This window comes from Tachypleus tridentatus, chromosome 2, assembly GCF_004210375.1.
Source record: "Tachypleus tridentatus isolate NWPU-2018 chromosome 2, ASM421037v1, whole genome shotgun sequence".
NCBI lineage: Eukaryota > Metazoa > Arthropoda > Merostomata > Xiphosura > Limulidae > Tachypleus > Tachypleus tridentatus.
Window position 1 is genome coordinate 72114918 of NC_134826.1, and position 16574 is coordinate 72131491.

Consider the following 16574-nt stretch of genomic DNA (forward strand, 5'->3'; position numbering starts at 1 on the left):
ACGCAACTGTAATCACAAATTTTAAGAATATTGGTTTTCAATACTTCGCTGGCTTTTAAGATTAATATCGTGGCTTGAAAGCTTTAATACTATACATGAATCTCAAATAAACTTTTACCTTCCATAATCTACTGCAGCTGACGAGTTCTGGTACTAAATAGTTCTTGGCAGTGATTTATGAGAGACAAAGGACAGGTTAAAAATGCTATTTTTTTTTACAAACCCTTGATTTGGAATTCAAAATAGAAAAATTAGAAGGAATAAAATTGCTGTTTACATATTCTTTATGGCAGGTTTTAGGCTTACTGTTTTCTAAACCTTTAGTAACTTACAGTATTTAAATCGTAAGTGTTGTGAAGTTAAAACATAAACCAAATGACACTTACATCAAAGTTTAGGCAACGTTACTGAGACTAGGTCTAGGAATGGTGGGAATGAAAGATTTCTTTTTCTTTTAAAACTATAAAACTTCTTGTTAATGGGCAGTAGTTACAGGAAATTTCAAAGTACAAAGTTACAATTTCTTTTTCTATTTTGTTCTTCTCACAACACTAGCTCTCACGTAGTTATTACGTTTGATGTTTGAGTTATGTTATCAACAGTTCATTTAATTTGTAGAAAATGGGATTCAACTTTGCCCTCTTTCCCGATTTTGTTGAAATGGCACCACTGGGCAAAATCATTCTTTGGAAGGTCCATATGAGTTAACCCTACAAATATGAGGCACTAAAGCAGTGTTTCTCATACGGTAGATCGCGAGCTATTTCCCAAGGGGATGGATGGGGTGAGAGTCACGAGCTGTCTGCGATGAGTCAACTTTTTTGAGTTCTCGAGGTGTACTTATCATTTTCGTTATGAACTATGACGAACTGCGCCAAGAAAATTATAAAATATTTCCATCCTTATAGATATCATGCGATCGTGACGACAAAAGCCTGGACGCGAGGTCATCTGGAAAATCCGGGTGAGAAACACTGACCCAGATTATGACCAAGAGGAAATTAACCGTTCTCTCATTCTTCAAAAATGTGGACACAGCCTTCGATTTTGCCGCAACATGGCCATAAAACCTGAAAACTATGATTCATAAAAAGATAAAAACATTGATAACCATAACGGCTTTCTTAAGTTTATTTATTTTAATAAAAAATGTTCTTTATAAGACTTTCACTTACTTGTTGTAAGTATTTGGAAGTGACGATGTAACGTTATAAAAGTGTAGACCGTATTCTAAAACTAATGTTTTTCATACATTTTATGTTACCAAAAGTTATGAATAAATAAAAAAAATATTAAAGCAACGAAAGTCAATAACGGGAAAAAAGTTCATACGACGTACGGGAAAAAAAAAAAATTACATCTCCAATTAACTTTTACTTTGTTTTATTTTATTCTTGTATACAATTTTATACAAAAATGACTAGTTTCCTAAGATAAAAAACGTCAAGACCTATGTAGTTGTTATTTCAATACAAATATTTTCAAGCTTTACCACACAGATAAGCCTACAGTTTGGGCGTTAAAACAAAACTGAAACATGTATTTACGTAAAAAGACATAATTACGCACCTTTTAGGTTTAGGTGATTCATTTTTGTAAAGAAAACACCCCAAAATAAAACATCCAGGTGTTAGGCCTACCAGATTTAGAAGTTTAAACCAAGTGGTTAATATGTACACGTTCGTTCTTCTTCATAGGGTTAAAGAATATCAAAATAAGGGGAAAAAATATTTTTTGTCTCCTTTCTTTATAAATGGCCCGTGGTTAAGGCATCGACTCGTAATTTGAGGGTTGCGGGTTCGAATCCCCCATCGCACCAAACATGCTTGCCCTTTCAGTCGTGGGAGCGTTATAATGTAACGGTCAATCCCACTATTCGTGGGTAAAAGAGTAGCCCAACAGATGGCGGTGGGTGGTGATGACTAGCTGCCTTCCCTCTAGTTTTACTGCTAAATTAGGGACGGCTAGCGCAGATAGCTCTCGAGTAGCTTTGTGCGAAATTAAAAAAAAAAAAAAGTTTATAATAGGGATCGCAAAAACATTGCACAACAAACTCTTAATAGAAAATTCGGGCAATAAACACTTTGAAGAATAAAGATTCAGTTCAAAGAACACTTTTAAACCTTTATTAATGAGCACTAAGGTTGTACACATATGAAACAACGCACATATTAAACTTACAAGGAAAAGAAACTCTGCTCAAAATTACTCATTTGTAGTTGGTTATTATTAGTATTCTTATATTCCCAGGCTACAACAAAAACAGCTTAGTATATCGCACCCAAACCTTTTGTAGAATATTAAATAATTTAAATATCAATTTAATTCTTCTAAATTTTATATAAAACTAAAACCATCTTATTTCTAGTGTAAACGATGATATCATTGTAACCCTTAATGTTAGTTTTCTTACAAGAAGCTTAAGTACAGGGTGAAACAGGGATTACCAGCCATAAATACATAAACATTACCATGTATACATGCAATACTTTGTACACAATACAACTGATGTCTTTAGGGAGCCAACCCTTATTTTATATATGATGTAAAAAACTGAAAAAATCGATACACATAATATTAAATGTTATTACACATATTAATGAACCAACATACTTATTATTCAAAATGACTTTTTAATCACAGTTTTTCAATCACTTAACTCTACTGATGTGCAGTGAGGCCTGTGAGAAGCGAAGCGCCTCTCCTGTAACTTTTTTTTTTTTTTTACTTAGAAAATAAAATATTGTGTGAATAATATTTTACGATTTGGAGAAGGTATATGAACTATAGGTAATATATCAGTTATATTTTTACGACTAAGATATGTCACTTAGTTATTTAAACGTTTTTTTAAGTGTCTGGTGATAATAATAAAGTAAATGTCTGAAATGCAGCTTATATTCGGTAAATTAGTCAGGACGTGGATGGCGCTCTGGTACTATTTCTTTCTGCTATTGCACTGAACATCTGTACGACCGCATACTATTTTTTATATATATTTGGCATTCTAGTTTATTGTTGTTGTGTATCGTTTTTCCTTATTTATATACATTTTATAACTGGCACATAAATTTCAAAGAATGAAGTTATGTATGTGTGTGTTTTCTTATAGCAAAGCCACATCGGGTTATCTGTTGAGCACACCAAGGGGAATTGAAACCATGATTTTAGCGTTGTAAATCCGTAGACTTACCGTTGTACTAGCGGGGAGCAAATGAAGCTACCCTTGTGTTGGTTTACTTTAGTTTTATAATGCAACTCAATCCAAAAGATGCAATATTCGTTACCGTAAACATGAGCTCAATTTGGTACCCGAGTTGGTGAAAATGGTGACAAAAAACATGATTGAAATATTTAAAAAAACTGCTTGAAACGATCCATGCTTGATAATTCTCTGACAAGTTTCATCAGTGAAAATATTTACGAAAATCTTAACAGTTTTTTTTAAACAACAAAGAAAGAAAAACACACAGAGGGAGAATTTTCAAAGTTTTCTGAACTTATTTTGAATTGAAATCCGTACATATTTTATACATTGAACGCGTGTGCAATCCAGCCAACCGAAGATATACTGTTCTAACGATGCTTTTTTGTTTGTTGAATTTTGTGCAAAGCCTATCTGTGCTAGCTGCTCCTAATTTTGATGTGAGAGACTAGAGAAAAGACACTTGTTGAACATCACACACCGCCAACTCTTATACCAACGAGCGGTGGCATTGATCGTTATGTCATAACGTTCCCCACTGCGGTGAGAATGTTTGGTGATACGCTTCGATCCCTCAACGCAAGCGCCCCAAATATCATATCATTCCTAGCCGATGGTTTGTTTTGAATTTCGCGCAAAGCTACACGAGGGCTATCTGCGCTATTCATCCCTAATTTAGCATTGTAAGACTAGAGGGAAGGCAGCTAGTCATCACCACCCACCGACAAATCTTGGGCTACTATTCTACCAACGAATAGTAGGATTCACCGTTACATACGCCCCCACGGCTAAAAGGGCGAGCATGTTTGGTGTGACGGGGATTCGAACCCACAACTCTCGGATTACGAATCGAGTGCTTTAACCACCTGGCCATGCCGGGCCTGGCCAATGGAAATAAAGGGCTTGACAGAGATTTTGGAGCCTCGATATAATCATGGTTTACAATTATAAATGACTAGTCTGGTTACGTATGTACATGTAATATACATTATTAGTAATTTATTTACATAACTAAGAGTCCTCCAGTGGCTCAGCGGTATGTCTGCGGTCTTACAACGCTAAAAACCGGGTTTCGATACACGTGGCGGGCACAGCACAGATAGCCCATTGTGTAGCTTTCTGTTTAATTTAAAACAACAACAACATAATTATGAAGAAAAAAGAAATCTTAATTAAATTGTTTTCTATATGTTGAGAAACAAAATTATACGTGACGATATGTTAATATGGATTGATCAATAAATTATATTTAAAGTAACTTGAAAGGTCGGCTTACCTGAGATATTCCTGCAAGCACGTGTCAAAAAAGCGATGTCCGCACGTGATAATTTTAATAGGATCTTTCATGGGAAGACGACATAAAGGACACGAAAGCCTTTGATCGACGGAGCCCCAAAATTTAAAGTAAAAGCCTGGAATATTCTCCTTGAACTCACCGCTTCAGTTAGTGATTGTCGAACCATTTCAGCTCAACGCACTTCCTCTGAGACTCTATTTAATAACAAGGATTATTTAACCCGCGGCCTCACGAGGGCGCTAAGTTGGATGACCTATAGAATACGGTTAATACAAACAGTTCAGATGTCCCTAAACTCCCAGTTTTTATTATCCGTGGTTGCATTCACGAACATTTATAAACTATATTCACTTCCATACATCATTAGCAGCTGATACAAATAAATCATTCACAGGTATTTAAAAATGAATAGTTCACTTATAGATTATTGATTTACTTATTACAGATTAATACTGTATGTACAAACACCACATTTTTCGTGGCATCCAAAATATTCCAGGTCATGTAGACCAGGGGTCACCATTTTTTTTTTTTCACAGGGGACCAGATTACTTGGGGAATAAGAAGCGCGGGCCGCATGATCATTAAAAGACTTAACACTAAGTTTAGGATGCCACATTAGCCATGTGGGAGTAGCATGCAACACACACATATAATAAAAAACAAACAGAAATACAACCAACATTTTTATTTACCAAAAAGTTATCAAAGAATATGACATTAGCAAAAACAATTGTCACATCGCATATAGTGAGTACATATCTGAATTTCACTAAGCCGCAAACAAGTTAGTGAGATTTATGAAATTGGTATTTGGTTTTCAAAATATCTTCAATGTTCGGTTTTGAGTTGCTGCATCCAATCATTAGAATTCCTTTCAAATATTCATCAGTCAACCCTGATTGATGTACCGACTTCACATACTTAATTTTTTGAAAATGCTTGTTCACAGACATAAGTTGTTCCGAACATTGATGCCATACCAGATGCGAACTGCTTCAGCTTTGGAAAATCATCTTCAGGTATGCAGCTGTAAAATTCAGTAAGTTGCCCCTCTCTGTGTTTTACTTTCGACAAGTCATTTCTTTGCAAATCGATGACCTCCAACTGAAGTTCCACTGGCACGTCATCAATGACACAATCAAAAGGATTCTGAAAAAGGAGAATATCATTTTCGATTCTGTCGAGATCCGAAAATCTCCCTAAAAAATGCTTATTTAAATCACCAATAATCTTTTCTGAAACTCCAGGTTGACATCTTCTGTTATTCCAGCGTGAAACTCATTGAAATACTGAAAATGAGAGAGGTTTCCTCCTTCCAAATGTGCTTCAAACAATGACAGCTTTCTCCGAAATCCTTTAATGATTCTATAGAGATCACAGACGAGGTTATTCTTCCCCTGAAGTTTCAAGTTAAATTAATTCATGTGGGATGTGATGTCAACCAAAAATGACAACTTTGACAACCAGGTTGGATCCGACAGAAGTGGATCGGCTCTATATTTCTCGATATGAAATATATCTATTTCTCTTCTCAGCTTATAAAAACGAGACAAGACTTTACCGCAGCTGAGCCACCTCACCGCCGTGTGATTAGGCAAGTCACAGAAATCCGAATCAATTTCTTCAAGAAACGCCTTGAACTGGCGATGATTAAGTGCATGACGCCGAATGAAGTTCACTGCAGAAATTACTGGTTTCAGTACGCAAGAAATATCTAAGTCTTTTCCACAGAGTGCTTGCTGATGTATGATGCAGTGTATGAACAGAGCGCTTGGGAGTTGAAGATCTTCCAACTGTTTCCTGTTCAGCCCCACCAGACCCTTCTTTACTCCAGCCATGTTTTTTCCTCCATCAACTGTTGCACCTCTAAGTTGATTCTACTGAAGGTTATAGTCTTGTAAAGTTTTATGCCCTTCCATGAAAATGTCTTCTCCAGTTGTTCTTCCGTGCATGCTGCAAACTGATGCCAACTCTTTCGTGATTTAAAAGTCCAATTAACTCCACGAATGAACACGAAAAGTTGTGACGTACTCAAGAGATCAAAAGACTCATCCAGTGCCAGAGAATACCATAGGAAGTTCCTAGCTTTTTGGCGTATCTGTAATGTGATGTTCTCTCCAAGTTCTTATGCTCTCCGTACAACTAAAGTTGCTGAAAGACTGATACTTTCAATAAATTGTCTTTTTCAGGACACAGCTTATTTGCTGCTTCCATCATACACTTTGATGAAGTTGCCATCAGTAAAAAATTTTCCTCGCTCTGCCATCCTATGCACTATTTTGTAACTTGTACGAGTGACAGATTCATTTTCAGCAAACTTTCTCGTGAAGAGATTCTTTTGAGATTTAAAAACACGTTTCATGGATTCAAATTTCTCAGAACGGAACTTTACTGAAAATTTCAAATATGTTGATAAATGTTTTGTTTCATAGTGACGCCGAAGATTATATTCTTTCAAAACGGCAACACTTTCGGTGCATATCACAGAAGTAGCTTTCTAGTTTTTTGTTTCCACAAAGAAGTACTTTTCTCCCCATTCTTCATTGAAAGCACGACACTCAGAGTTCACTTTTCTTCTTTTAAAAGCAGCCATAACGATGGGTGAAAAAAAAAAACAGGATCTGAAAATGAAAAACACAGAACGCTGTGAGAAAAGTATTATATTGGTCCAAGAACGCACAAACAAAATATATTGAAACGTACGTTTCTTACCTAAACGTACACGACACTTACCTAAAAACGAGTTACGAAAAACGCATAACCCGACTACTAAGAGAAATGAGCTTGCTGAAGCGGTAACCCTAGGCCACTGAATTTACAAGACGAGTCGATAGGACGAGGGTTAAGTCTGTACTTGTTTTCAAAATCCTAATGCTTTCATTGATACGTGCCTCGATATGAATAAACGGGCAGCAAGGACGAAAGAAGAATTTTTCTATTGGTTAAAAATGCGCGTGACAGCCTTGTTTTTTTTTTTTTATCATAACGTCTTGTGTTTGCCAGCTTAAAGCGACCATAAGTGTGGTTTATTTTGTTATGACAGTTGGACATTTGATGAAATGTTACTTTTTATTTCCGAGCGGATAGCTGCTGGCGGGCTGGACAAAATGACCTCGACCTTTGCAAGACCTAGCGGGCCGTAGTTTGGTGACCCCTGATGTAGACGAATGTCTTGTCAAACTTTCCTTCCGTCGTATGTAATAGTTTCAAAAAAGGTCACAACAGAATTGAGGCGCTCATGTATATACCGTATTTTCCGCCTAATAAGCCGAATTTCTGGCCCTAAATTTTGGACCTGATTTTTGGGGGTCGGCTTATTGGCCAATCACTCCTTTCGGAAATTTCTTCTTCTTAGCAAATGTTTTTCTTTTGAAAATTACCATAGGCGGTAATTTTGTCCCATCAGCAAAGCACGTTAAGACTACAGTGAAACGTTGTTTCTGGAATTTCATTGGTTACCTAATTATAGTGAGTGGAGCCAATAACGAATGACATATTGATTCCATCTCTGTTTCAATACGACACGTTCTGCTTTACTACAGAACGCCAATGATCACACACAACATGCATGCTGACGCTGAAACGAGACTAAGAAATCATTTTGAAGAAACTTATCACTTCTTAAAAATGGCTTCGGCTTATTGAGCGGTAATAAGAAAAAACCCTCATTTTCAGAGCTGAAAATTGGCCTCGGCTTATTCGGCGATTCGGCTTATTAACCGGAAAATACGGTATGTGTTATGTCTTGGAGGTTTTACTTGTTTGGTGAGTGGATTTAAACTACCATCACTGTAAAAACATTTATTAATTTAATTTATTGTGAAAATCTCTCTTTCCATAAACCATGATGTCTCAGGGTTTCATAATAACACAAACTGGAGATACAGTTTAATACATTACTAATTTTCCAAAGTACAACAAATATTTCAGAAATATAAATATTTTATTTTTAAAATTACTGTTCTAGCAGGCTATTTCAATTTCACCGATTGACAACTGTTTCCTACTGAAACAGTAAGTGAAATTGTGAAACAAAAATAATATAAATCTCAACCAGTTTTTACTCCTAGTAAATCACTGAGGTTGCACATTTTAAAACATCGAAAAAATATACTTGTTTACTACGAAGCGCAATAACTACTTGAGATGTGTCGATTGCAGGGATCGATTACTAAAATTTGGCTTTACAAGTCCTCAAACTTCCTACTAAGCCATCTGAGGTTTTAATGTAAATTACCACGTTTAAAGGGAAAGTATTATATTTTGTAACGTTATAAATCACACAGGTTTTAATGCACTTTCTCGATCTAGGCGATACTGCCCCTGGTGTGTATTTTTTAAACTCAGGGGATAATAAATTTTGAGGAAGCGGACAAAATATTTTAAGGGTTTCAAAGTTATGTTTGCTAAAAGCAAACCATAAGAAATGACCGTTATTGTCTTAAAATTTTCATTTTTGTAAAATATTTTAATGGTCTAAAATGTATTAGAATAGACAAAAGCGCTCATTGTTCTCTGAAGTGTTCCTTGCGACGAAAACGGTTGGAAACACTGCTTTAATGTAATTTGCCAATTTTGAAAAGACATATCCTGAATGTCATGATATTCTAAAAATAACAAATCAGGTTTAATTAAAGTCGACGTTAAAGCTGAAATAATCAGCAACATACAACAGCAAAATGGTTTTTGTATATTTTACTCGCAGCTGGCGAGAGCAGCTCGTCTCATTTATTAAAATTACAGCTAAACATGCTCGCCCTCCCAGCCGTGGGGGTGTATAATGTTACGGTCAATCCCACTATTCGTTGGTAAAGAGTAGCCCAAGAGTTGGCGGTGGGTGGTGATGACTAGCTGCCTTCCCTCTAGTCTTACACTGCTAAATTAGGGACGGCTAGCACAGATAGCCCTCGAGTAGCTTTGTGCGAAATTTCCAAACATACAAACCATAATCGAGATGATGGAATTTTTCTTTGCTGGTGCTCGTAACAAATTATTACCTTTAAAATCCGTGAAATCCGCTAATTAATACATTTTAATTTGTAAATTTATATTGAAAAATTAATTATCAAGAAACTATAGACCTTTACACTTATTTTGAGTTATCAATAATTTGTTACACCCTATAATATTTTACGCCAAATTGTTGTCGTTGTTTTGGATTAAGCACAAAGCTACAATAGGTTATCTGTGCTCTGCCCGCCACGAGTATCAAAACCCGGTCCGCAGACATACCGCTGAACTATTTGGGGGCTTTACGACAAATTTTGGACTTCATTACTTGTAGTGGGCCTTCAGTACTTATATTTATTGTATTCCATCAAATTAAGGTTTAGCCACTATACAAGCATTAAATAATAATTTGAAGTGTTTCCGTTGAAGTACTATTTTATAAATAAGAATAATGCTGTTCGTACGTTATAACGAATTTAAGCAGTATCATTTCTACGTCAACAATTCAATATAATAATGAACTTTATTTTATTTTGAATTTCGCACAAAGCTACTCGAGGGCTATCTGTGCAAGCCGTCCCTTATTTAGAAGTGTAGTTGTTTGTTGTTTTGGAATTTCGCACAAAGCTACTCGAGGGCTATCTGTGCTAGCCGTTCCTAATTTAGCAGTGTAAGACTAGAGGGAAGGCAGCTAGTCATCACCACCCACCGCCAACTCTTGGGCTACTCTTTTACCAACGAAAAGTGGGATTGACCGTAACATCATTACGCCATCACGGCTGAAAGGGCGAGCATGTTTGGCGCGACGGGAATGCGAACCCGCGACCTTCAGTTACGAGTCGCACGCCTTAACACGCTTGGCCATGCCGGGCTAATGAATTTTATAAAGACAATTTTCCTCTTTGTGACATCCAACTATTTTGACCAGTTGGTAAACAGTTGAGAATATTTACAACTTCGTTACTGTGTTTGCCTGATGAAATGTGACCGTCCACGTGATTTATGTCTGGAGAAGGCTTTTACTTACGCTCGCTCGATTCTTCTTTGAGGTTATTTAGGTGTGTTGGATTTTGGATACCCAGGAAGGTCAGGTGCACAAGACCTATTCCTCCGTCCCTAATTTTCAAGTCGACTACTACTACGTTGTAGTGCTTTAGAGCCAGAGTAACCCACAGTACTTACGCCCTTTTCAGGGCAATGTCCATATATTATCTTGGGTTACCTCTTTTTTTTAAGTTTATTTTCTTCTTCAATATTTTACATTATTATTTTTTTATTTTTTAAAATCTATTTATATATATTTGAAAAAGAGAAAGAAAGAAAAAAAGCTATGAATATTATACTAGTTCTATAGTATTACGTAGTTTTTCGGAATATTTATTTTTACTCTACATTTCTGGCAGTATTCTTCTAAATTATTCAGGACTGGTTGGAGGTTGCTTTTACTTGATGATTGTTTGTTTATTTTTGAATTTCGCGCAAAGCTACACGAGAGCTAATTTAGCAGTGTAAGACTAGAGGGAAAGCAGCTAGTCATCACCATCCACCGCCAACTCTTGCGCTTCTCTTTTACCAACGAATAGTGGGATTGACCGTAACATCATTACGCCATCACGCCTGAAAGGGCGAGCATGTTTGGTGCGACCTGATTTCGAACCCGCGACCCTCGTATTACGAGCCGAATGCCTTAACCCACCTGGCCATGCCGGGCCCTTACTTGATGAAGAGTTGACATTGTCTCGACTTGTGCTGTTTTTGTGCCTGTTATACTTGACCTTTATTCATCGAGTTACGTTAATTCGTGAATTTTGATACCTTTAGGGTTAGTTAAAACAGTGGAACATTGGAATAATAATATCTCTTCTTCACCAGTTTTATTTTTTTTTACAGCTTCAAGTTTAAATCGATGTTTAATAAGTATAAATTTGAAACCTGTAATACTCCAATACTTTTAATTAAAAGTTTGGGTGGTGTCAACTTTCGTGTTTAGGCCTTCATTCGTCGTTGGATTTATGATCACGGACATGGTGAGGATACATCTTAACTGCTCTTATATACAAAACCTTGTTTTCACGCTTCACATTTCAAACAAGCATAGAGAAATGTGTTTAAACTATAAAAACATGTCCATTATGTCCAAATAATATGTGCTTTATTTAACAGTTTAACTTACGCCAATTAAACACCTTTCAAAGTAATTTAATTATTTTTTAAAAACGTATTAAAAATAAAATGTGAAATAAGCTTAATATAAACATTCGACTGTGAAGTCAGAAATGGTCAGTTAAAACATATTAAAACATGTCCATTATGTCCAAATAATATGTGCTTTATTTAACAGTTTAACTTACGCCAATTAAACACCTTTCAAAGTAATTTAATTATTTTTTAAAAACGTATTAAAAATAAAATGTGAAATAAGCTTAATATAAACATTCGACTGTGAAGTCAGAAAAGGTCAGTTATATTATGCGATTTGCAGTAGCAGAGACATGCAAAACATTTGTAGTCCAATTATTATATTTATTTTAACATTACTATTCTTTCTTTAAATAGAGAATTTGTAGAACAATACAATAACTTTAATTGTAAGCACTGAAATCATAAGTCTATTCGTCTTAGGCCTAATTCTAGTTAAGCCTTTATTATATTCGACAAGAATAGATTAACAGTAACACTAACTTGTGTACGTTTTTTGCTTTATTTTAGTTAGGGCGAAGCTTTACTGTACTTAATACTATCAATAATTCAATTTTATAATGTTATTCTACGACCTACCGTTATACCTTTTTTAAATACTAATTTTTCAATGTGTTGCACAAAATGTCTGCTAAAGTAAAATTATATCAATTTCGTGCGTGCGTATTCAGATAAGATTCTAGCGCTTATTCAGGACAGACAAAAACTGAATATTATTATAAAATGATAAATAAAAACTGTTCCTTTAAAAATGGGAATAGGGATCGTTTAAAAAGAACAGAAGCAAGTTAAATCAAAATGCAAAGGTTATATTTTCAAAGTTACAACTAGAGATTCAAAAACTAGGCTGGAAATGGTGTCCACATTAGTTCCAGCCATGTTTGTTTACTTTTGTAGAGTCCCAAGTTGTAGCATTGAAAATATAATCTTTGCATTTTGATTCATCTTGTTTCTGTTTATTTTAAACGATCCATAGCTCCTCTTTTCAAACTGAAAGTATTAATTATTTTGTATCTAATTTTTTATGTCCATTTACGGAAAATAAATTTTAAACTACATACCTGCATACTCATTCTGTTGAATGTTTTTCAATAGTTTACTTATATGGCTTTCTACCCCCCCCCCCATCAATTATTATTTACTAAGCGTGGCAGTTTTGTCTGTTTCCTGTAAACACTCGTTTAACAAGTGAAATATGAAAATTACCGGAATAAATCACTTGAAATAGTCGCAGAAAAAACACGTATAGACAAAGTGGAACAGAGAACATGAGAAACAATGAAGGTCAGTGAACTCGAGAAATGATGAACCCTCAACGTGGTAATTTCCAGTTACTGCGCTATAAATTGCACAAATTATTTTCCAATTAATGCACATTAGTAAAACAATGGATTATTTCCATGGAGGAAAGCGAAAGGCTCGTACAAATCCTTTAAGGCGAAAAAGTGAATGCTTTTCAATTAATTTTAAAACTACTATGACATTCTCGATACTGCATTTATTACTATTGTCCAGGTTTCATTAAAATATTCGTAACCGTTTGTTTTTTTCTGTATCGGCTTGTAAGATTATAATAAGTAATAATAAAAGTTGGATATACTGTTAGAAATATACATATTGTTTACTCCAACAAAACCAAACGTTTCTGACTGGTATAACAGTGCTTAAATGGGTTCTACATTTTTGCGATGCTAAATGGCTTTGACAAGGTAATGTTGGTGGTAGCGAAGGATAACTCAGGATTTCAGAGTAGAAATTTTTACTTTGAAGAATCTACTTAGAAATAGCCCTACAACCTTCGTAGCGGTTTGTTTAGCAGTCGTGCATATATTTTGGGGTAGTATACTCAGCCATTCTTGCTGTAGGCTTTAGTGTTTATATGGCTTCAAAGACAAATTTGTCCAGTAACGATGAAAAAATTGATATAATCTCTCATTCTTTTTCCAAAATCAACATAAAATAGTCCTCTGACCTGTGCAGGAGTTATTTTGTTGTTTTTTTAAAGCAGGTTTGCTCACGTTTTAATATAATGAAGTTATTTTTCTTGTTGGCTTGTGAAACAAGAATAACATGAAGAACAAATGAATTAATTTTATCGCAGAATCGGAAAATCAAATTTTTGCTGTCAGCACTATTTCAGCAGCTTTAACCAGCGTTGTTTCAAGAACAAGCCTGCTTTGTAAGGTGGGTTTTTGCATTTATGCTGTACTATAAATCTTGGGAAATTCCTAGGCGAACCCTATCACGAACCACAACTGGTCATATTGGTAGACAAAAAGTCATGATCGGAAAACACATACTGTTTTATAGAACTAGTGACATTTTTATCGGTTACTTTGTAGCTTTAATCTGCATAGTTTACTAGCATTAGGTAACAGCATGACTCACGACATACAAGAAAACCAAAAGGTACAAAGTCTCTGTAATCATTACATATTTTATTAAAACAAATTGGTTACAGAGACAACAAAATCACAGAATATTGCTACATTCACTCGTTACACTCTCTCTAACGGCGGTTTCATGTTTTATCCGTTTTTTAACCTTGTGATAAAGGAATTGCGAATACAAGATTAGCGCTTCTTAACGTGTTTCAACATCGTTTATCAGTATTACTTAAATTTCGAGATGATATTTTTTGTGACTGTTCTTACGTGACGGGCAGGCATGGCCAGGTGGGTTAAGGCGTTCGACTCGTAATCCGAGGGTAGTGGGTTCGAATCCCCGTCGCACCAAACATGCTCGCCCTTTCAGCCGTGGGGGCGTTATAATGTGAGGTCAATCCCACTGTTCGTTGGTAAAAGAGTAGCCCATGAGTTGTCGGTGGGTAGTGATGACTAGCTGCCTTCCCTCTAGTCTTACACTGCAAAATTAGGGGCGGCTAGCGCAGATAACCGTCGTGTAGTTTTGCGCGAAATTCAAAAACAAACAATCTTACGTGAGAATGGTTATTGGATCAGCAAATGTAAGCTATTTAATAAGTGTGTAAAGGGTTAAGGCTAATTTTCTGTACATACGTTTTATAGATTTCTGAAAGTAGTAACCAATAGCCATATAACGAAACACATTCTATATTTAGAAAAACAAAATAGGTATTCCTCAAGTTACACATGAAATTTGTTATAAAAACAAGTTATAAAAAAAAGAAGGTTATTTCTCTATTTTCCATGTCGTAAGAACATTACTTCTAAAAAATACTTCTTAAAATAAGTTTAATGTAACCGTTACTTCTCAACACTGTAATAAGAAAAATAACTTATCCTCAAATATTAAAGTATGTAAATGTAAGGAAATTTTTACTTTAAAATATGTGATTTATACTTTTTTAGTAATATTTGAAGAAAAATTTCAAGTATCTATCACCACGTTAAAAAACAACTCGATTGGAATTTTGATTTTTTCATTTTTTTTTAAATCACACATTTGCTTAAAACAGATAAATTGATTTGTTTATATTATTACAGCAAGGGCAGTGCTACAACTGAAAGGTAACACGATTCCTTTATATAAGAGAGAGAAAAAAATTGAAACTGTCAAATGCCTGGCTGTGAAAATATGCACTTATGGGTAGATTTCAGGAGTCCCCATTGTTAATTTTTTTTATTTCACAACTTGAATGCTGATATTGTCATGGGAAAAAAGTGGTCAGTGTATCAAAATATTAAAACTTTAAATAAACTAACCCAACTATTAATGCTAAAAATACACACAATGCCTGTCACAGGTAGCATCTAATGCAGTTAAGAAAACCATGAACACTAGTTCCAAGGTTTCTCAGCACCTGTGTATTACTATGTTAAAATTTTTAACTCTTGAAGGTTTTTTTTTTTAAGAATATGTAAAAGTTGAAAAGTTGTTTATACAATATACTATTTAATATCACCAGTTTTGATATCCTTCTGAGCAGTCTGTCAATCAGCCAAGTAGTTTTCGTTTCACTGGAACTTTCAGCAGAGCATACATATCAGGTTTGAGAACTTAAATGGACTGAAGTTGTCTGTTGAATGAAAAGGAAATGTTTCGGTTTCTATGGTGAAGTCCTTCTTCAAGTAAAGGTCTTACGTAAAAGCCAAATATCATCCCCTTTTCATTCAACAGACAGTTGCAACTCAAGAAATTTCTCATCTATGTAGGTTTGTGTCAAGAAGGTAACGTTTTTGTACATGTATACATATGAAAGCTGATATTTATAAATGTCATTCAGTTCAGATACTAATTTACATATCATCTATCCTTCCCAGTTTTCCCCTGATGAAAAATACCCACCTTTCTAAAGTGTTATAGGGTTTTGTATTTTTCTCTTAAACTGCTTTTTTGAACCTACATTTCCTGATGTCACGAATTTAAGTTACTTAAAAGAAAAGCTTTAACCATGATACTGTTAACATAATGGATGACCTTACTAAAAAACCTGTTTACTTCACTTATCAAATGTATTTAGAAACACTGTTCAATCAATCAGTGACTGATAATTAATGGATTAACCACCATGAAATACTTGCTATACCATATAGTTGCCTGTGAAAGTTTGAGCAAAGCTATTCAAGGGCTGTCTGTGTTAAGTGACCCTAATTTTGAAATGAGGGACCAGGAAGAATGTGGCTAGTCAAACCCACCAATTTCCTCCTCTTGGGCTATTAATTACAAATCAAAATGACCACTGAGATTAACCATCATATTAAAATGTCCCCCATGGCTGAAAGAACAAGCATGTAAAGTGACAGGTTTCAATCCTGGAACCTATAGGTAAGAAGTCAAGCCTACTAACTACCAGACACACTGAACAGATGATATCATGAAACTTTTTGTTGTACATCTCATAATTTCTTACTGAAATAATAGGGGGAAGCATATATATACACACATCATATAAAAATCACTAACTTCATAGTACCATGTGCTTCAATTACTTCTGAAAAA